Below are 6,022 nucleotides of genomic sequence, written 5' to 3'. Positions count from 1 at the left end.
ATCAACTCTTTACTTGGAATCTTTTAAAGCTTGGAAGGGTGTATGTGGACTTCTGACACTAAACAGAGTAACAAAAAGGAATACAAAATGTATCATGGAGAATATTATTGGTCACTTATGAAGCATATGAAGTAGACAAGGAAAATATCTCCTTTTTCTTAAAAGTAGATTCCTAAAGATTGAGATGGTAGAGTCTTTCCAGAAATGGCCAGACAGAGGCAAAGACTTGGGAGAACACGCTCCCAACAGAACACGACAAGGAAGGATGTTCAAGGTAAAGCTCTTTCTTTCTTTCTTTCTTTCTTTCTTTCTTTCTTTCTTTCTTTCTTTCTTTCTTTTTTCTCTTTCTTTCTTTCTCTTTCCTTTTCTTTCTTTCTTTCTTTCTTTCTTTCTTTCTTTCTTTCTTTCTTTCTTTCTAGAAATTCATCATTTTTAGATTCAAGGAGTGTGGGTGTGGACTACACCAGGCCCAGGGTTTTGTGTCTCTTGAGGATAGACCCAGTTACAGCAAATACACAGAGAAATGGTGGAGGGAAGGGGACAGTTAGTAGATGTGGTCTTGAACTTGGCTGGAAAAGTGATCATTCTCTGGGGCCAGAAATGAGGACCACTAGGAAATAAGCTGTGTTGGGGGGCCTGGGCGGGCCCAGAGGGGCAGCCCCTTCCCCTCGGTGCTCCTAATTGAGAAACTGAGGCCCCTCTTCTCAGTACTGAGAATAGGCACTTGGCTCCATCATCTCCTGCCGCACCCTCACCCTCAGAAGAGATGCGGTCCTTGCACCTTGGCTCCTTTTAAGAACCTACAGGCTGTTTTCCATTGAGCCCCTGGAAGAAGCTTTTGCCAAACTGAACTCGAAAGAGCTGATCATGATGGCACATGAAGGAGGGGGTGGCCCTGAAGATCCTCATCCTCCAGAGGAAGCTGTTAGAGCCCCCCAGTGCCTGACTCAGCTGGGTCCTCTGCAGCGGCAGCAGTCAGGTGGAGTGGGCCTGCCCGGTGTCACTTTCACGGCCTCCAGCGCTCCCGCTGCGACCTGGCCTTGAGTCTCCACCCCGTGGAAAAGAGTAGAGTGGGCACCGCTGCCACCATCCCTGAGACGTCACCAGCCACACAGTGGGCGCCCACGGGTGCCTGGTCCTTTGGCCTGAGCCCACCCAGTCATCGTCGCACCAGTGCAGAGCAGAAAAGGCCAAGGCCACATCCCGAAGGGCAGGGGGGCCCCAGCCCATCCACACTGAGCGCCAGCCTCCCTGAGCCACAGCGGCCCTAACACAGGCACGAGCCATGCTGTGACACGCGCTGAGCCTGAAGCTTTGTCCTCACCGGCTCCAGGGAGCTGATCACAGTCAGGGTACCCACGCAGCCTAGTGCCCCCGCCACCACGGGTGCGGGGAGGTCAGAAGTCCGGGCCGGACCGCAAGGAAAGGTCTTTGATGGGGAAGCTACACAGCAGTGGCCGGCACAGTCACCACCGGGGGGCTGGGAGGCCACTCCACAGGGTACTGGTGACCTCGTGTCTCACAATCTTCATGAAGGTATCCGTGGTGCCAGTGAAGGGAGTGGGTCCCGAAACCGGCGGCACAGCAGGCACCGCGTGGGCACCGGGGCAGGGGCTCCAAGACACCACCGCAGTACAGGAGGTACTTTGGCCCAGGAGAGGCTCCAGAGTCGGCAAGGGGGGCATCGGCTTGCTGGCCACCCAGGGCCGCAGAGACGCAAGGGTCCCTTCACTACATCCGGGGGTGTCCTGAAGCGAGAGGTGACCACAACCCCCGTGCCTGAGGCCACCGTTCGTTGGAGGGGCTACCTCCCCTCGGGTCCTGGTCAGCCATCTTGTAGCTTCAATGCTGGCTCTAGGCGGGTGCTCACGCAGCGAGGTGCGCAAGGCAGCCCCTTGGCCGGTGCAGGGTCCACATGCCCTTTAATCTTGTTTAATACTCTCCGTATCTGAGATGCTTGTTATCCGTGAAAATGAGAATTTATCTGGGACTTGCAACCGTCAGAAAAAATCGCGGCAAATGGAGAGCTCTAACTTAACAAATTGACTGGTATTAATTACATGACATTTAGGAAAGCAGTGTTCAAATGGGAAAATTCCACGCCAGTGGATTCTATTGAACCAGATTACAGCGACCAGCTTGCCTCGCCTACTTGCAAAGATTTCCTAGAGATTGAGACACACCTGGGGATCTCTCCTTCTTTGCAAATCTTTACCTTTCGAAGCACCTTTCAAATGGTCTTTCATTACACTTTCCAGAAAAAAAAAAAAAAAAAAAAAATGAAGCTATCATTTGCTGCTTACCACTACAAAACTACTAAAATCTTACTGTCATAGCATGTTTTACTTTTATGCATGCGTTACTTTCTTCTCCTATAGAAAGATAATCTCTCTAGTGTGCATTAGACATGTCTCCTCCAAATATCAATGCCCTCTCAATTGAATCCTTTCCACCAATAGGTCCTTAACTTGCTAAAACATTGAATCGCCATTTCCCCTTCACAGCCATACTTTAAAAAAAACAAACAAAAAAAAAAAACAAAAACAAAAACAAAACAAAAAAAAAAAAAAACAAAACTCTTCTCATGTTTTTTCTTACTTCACTCACTTCTTAATCTACTACTCCTGAAGTAGTTCTCCCTAAAGTTAATAACCCTCTCTATGTTGCTAAATCCAAAGGACTGATTTCAAAATTGGTCTATTTTCCTCCCATAAGCTTTCATTATGCTGTGCTTTTCTGGTAGGTTTAGTCCTAATCGTCTGGGAATTCTGTGTCAACCTCTAGTTGGTAGTTCATTTTCCTCTAACTGGTAACTAAATATTAAAAGCAAAAGCTTGTTGCACCCAAACCCATAAGATACCTAGGAATAAACCTAAATACAGAGGTAAAAGATCTATACTCTGAAAACCGTGGAACACTTATGAAAAGAAATTGAAGATGACAGAAGGAAATATAAAAACAAAAATTGGTTTAAGGCTCTCCTTAGTCCATGTTCTCTCCATAGTTAAACTTAGTCAAACCTTTGATTTCAGTCATCTTCTGTATTTTAAAAACTTCCAACTTTTTATATGCCTTTCTTCTGAACTGTAATAGATTTAACTCTTAATGCGGCATCTTTACTTGGATGTTTCCCTTATTTTCCCTTCAGCCCCTATTTACAAGTAATCACCAAATAGTGCATATTTTGTTTTCCCACATCACTGCTGTGATGGTACAAGTACAGACAGGCACAATTCATAATTTGTCATATAATAAATTTCTAACTAATTTCACTGCATCCATGTTCATCTACTTATATTCTGTCTTACAGGTTATCACCAGAATAATCTCTAAAAATCTCAAAGTTGGTTTTACTCTCTGTTCCACACTTAATACCTTTCAGAAACTGTCATCGTTCATTGGATAAAAAGTAAATATCTCAAATGAAGCTGTGTCTCAAGCATATTCTCCATGATATGCCTGGACTCTGCATATCCATCCACATCTCATACCAACCCCAATTTTTCCTCTGAACTTGAGATGTACTGGCCTCCTTTTACTTCCTCAGATCCTTGCACAGGGCTTTTACACGGGTTGGAGACCCTGCTCAGAAAATTCTTCTTTCAACCTCCTCACTTCACTTATTTTTTAGTTCAAGCCTACTTCCTTATATAATTTTTTTTCCTGACCCCTGAATTTAGTCAGATTCACTTTTAATATTTTTTAATTAATCAAGGCATTTATTTATTTTTCCAATTTTATTGATGTACAATGGTCAAATAAAATTGCATGTATTTAAGGTGTATAATATGATGATTTGATATACATATACATTGTAAAATGATTGCCATAATCAAACTAATAACACAGCCATCACCTCACATAGTTGACATTTTTTGTGTGTGGCTAAGAACATTTAATATCTATTCTCTTAGCAAATTTCAAGTACACAAGTATTATTGACTAAGTCACCATGCTGTTCATTAGATCTTCAGATCTTATGCATCTTATAACTGAAAGTTTGTACCTTTTGACCAACATCTGCCTACTTCCTCACCCCCCTACTTCCCAGCCCCTAGCAACTACCATTCTACTCTCTGCTTATGTGAGTTTGATTTTAGATTCCACATGTAAGTGAGATTGTACAGTACTTTGCCTTCTGTGTTTGGTTTATTTCATTTAGCAGAATGTCCTCCAGGTTCATCCGTGTTGCACATAGCAGGATTTACTTTTTTTAATATGGCTGAATAATTTTCCATTATATATGTATATACCATATTTTCTTTATCCATTCAGCTGCTGGACACTTGGGTTGTTTGCATGTTTTGGCTATTGTGAATAATATTGGCTGCAATGAATGTGGAAGTGAATATATTTCTTCAAGATATTAATTATATATTTTTTGATATACACCAGAAGTGGGACTGATGGATATTATGGTTGTTCTATTTTTAATTTTTTTGGGAAAACCCTATATTTTTTTTCCATAATGGTATATCAATCTATATTCCAAACTCAGTGTAAAAGAGTTCTCATTTCTCCACACCCTGACACTTGTTATCTCTTGTCATTTTGATAATAGTCATCCTAACAAATGTGAGGCGATATCTCCCAGCTTTAATTTGCATTTCCCTGATGGTTAGTGATGCTGGGTATCTTTTCATATACCTACTGGTCATCTGTAAGTCTTTTTTGGAAAAATGTCTAATATTCTTTCTTAAAATCATGTTCCTTTTCTCCTACTTATCTTAGTTTGTAGGCATACTTTTCCTCATATCTGTGAAAATTTTCATTTCTGTGCCCCATACACACATCCTCACTAGTGTTGTTTAATGCTTTATTGAAGTATAATTTATATACAAAATTGGACACATTTAATGTATATATCTTAATGACATTGGATATATACATACATCCTTAATACCATTACCATAATCAAGATAATTAATGTATCTGTCATCTTTCCTTGATTTTTTTTGTGTGTGTATTTTTTGTTTTGTTTGTTGAAAAAAAACACTTAGCATATCTATTGTCTTCATATATTTTAAAGTGCACAATACATTACTAGTAAATATAGATACTCTGTTGTATGGCAGATCACTAGAACTTACAGTACATTAGACATCAATACCACAGGACTCAGGAGGAATTCTTTCCTTGTATATACCCCAAAGAGTTAAAAACTATTGTTCAAAAAAAAAAAAAAAACTTGTACATGAGTGTCTGTCACAGCACTATTCGTAATAATTAAAAGGTGGAAATAGGGGCTCCTGGGTGGCTCAGTTGGTTAAGCATCCGACTTCAGCTCAGGTCATGATCTCACTGTCCGTGAGTTCGAGCCCTGTGTCGGGCTCTGTGCTGACTGCTCAGAGCCTGGAGCCTGTTTCAGATTCTGTGTCTCCCTCTCTCTCTGACCCTCCCCCATTCATGCTCTGTCTCTCTCTGTCTCAAAAATAAATAAACGTCAAAAAAAATTAAAAAAAAAAAGGTGGAAATAACCCACGTCCATCAACTGCTAAATGGATAAATAAAATGTGGTACATCCGTGCAATGTGATGTTATTTCAGCCATTAAAATAAATGAAACACTGATAAATGTTGAAAATTGGATCAACAATGCAAGTATGCTGAGTGAAAAAAAGCCAGAATAGAAAAACTCATCGAGAAAACAAGCAGATTACTAGCAGGGGTTTGGGGGAGGATGGGATTGGGAGTCACTGCTTAATGGGAATGGGTTTCCTTGTCACATGATGAAGTATCCTGGGACTAGATAGTGGTGATAATTTCTCACCATTGTGAATGTATTAAATGACATGGAATTGCACACGTTAAATGGTAAAACTGTTAGATTTTTATATATTTTAACACCATATACATTTGGGTTTATGTAGGGGAAAAAAACAACATTAATTCTGTATTCAGTTTTATCTGACTTTTAATCCCAGATTGATTATTTATAACCATGGGTCCATGAGAAGGCTACTTTTATTTTGGAATCATTAATTAATTGACAATATCATGGAGGGTTATTCACTTAGCAGATA

At 40.9% G+C, this 6,022-nt stretch overlaps 1 pseudogene; it reads right to left on the bottom strand.

The window, feature by feature from the left end:
- Window positions 1–375: 375 nt before the first annotated feature.
- Window positions 376–1,833, bottom strand: LOC122210929 (annotated as a pseudogene).
- Between the last annotated feature and the right edge of the window lie 4,189 nt (window positions 1,834–6,022).

Source organism: Panthera leo, chromosome F2, assembly GCF_018350215.1.
Source record: "Panthera leo isolate Ple1 chromosome F2, P.leo_Ple1_pat1.1, whole genome shotgun sequence".
NCBI lineage: Eukaryota > Metazoa > Chordata > Mammalia > Carnivora > Felidae > Panthera > Panthera leo.
This window is presented reverse-complemented; position numbering and strand designations above follow the sequence as displayed.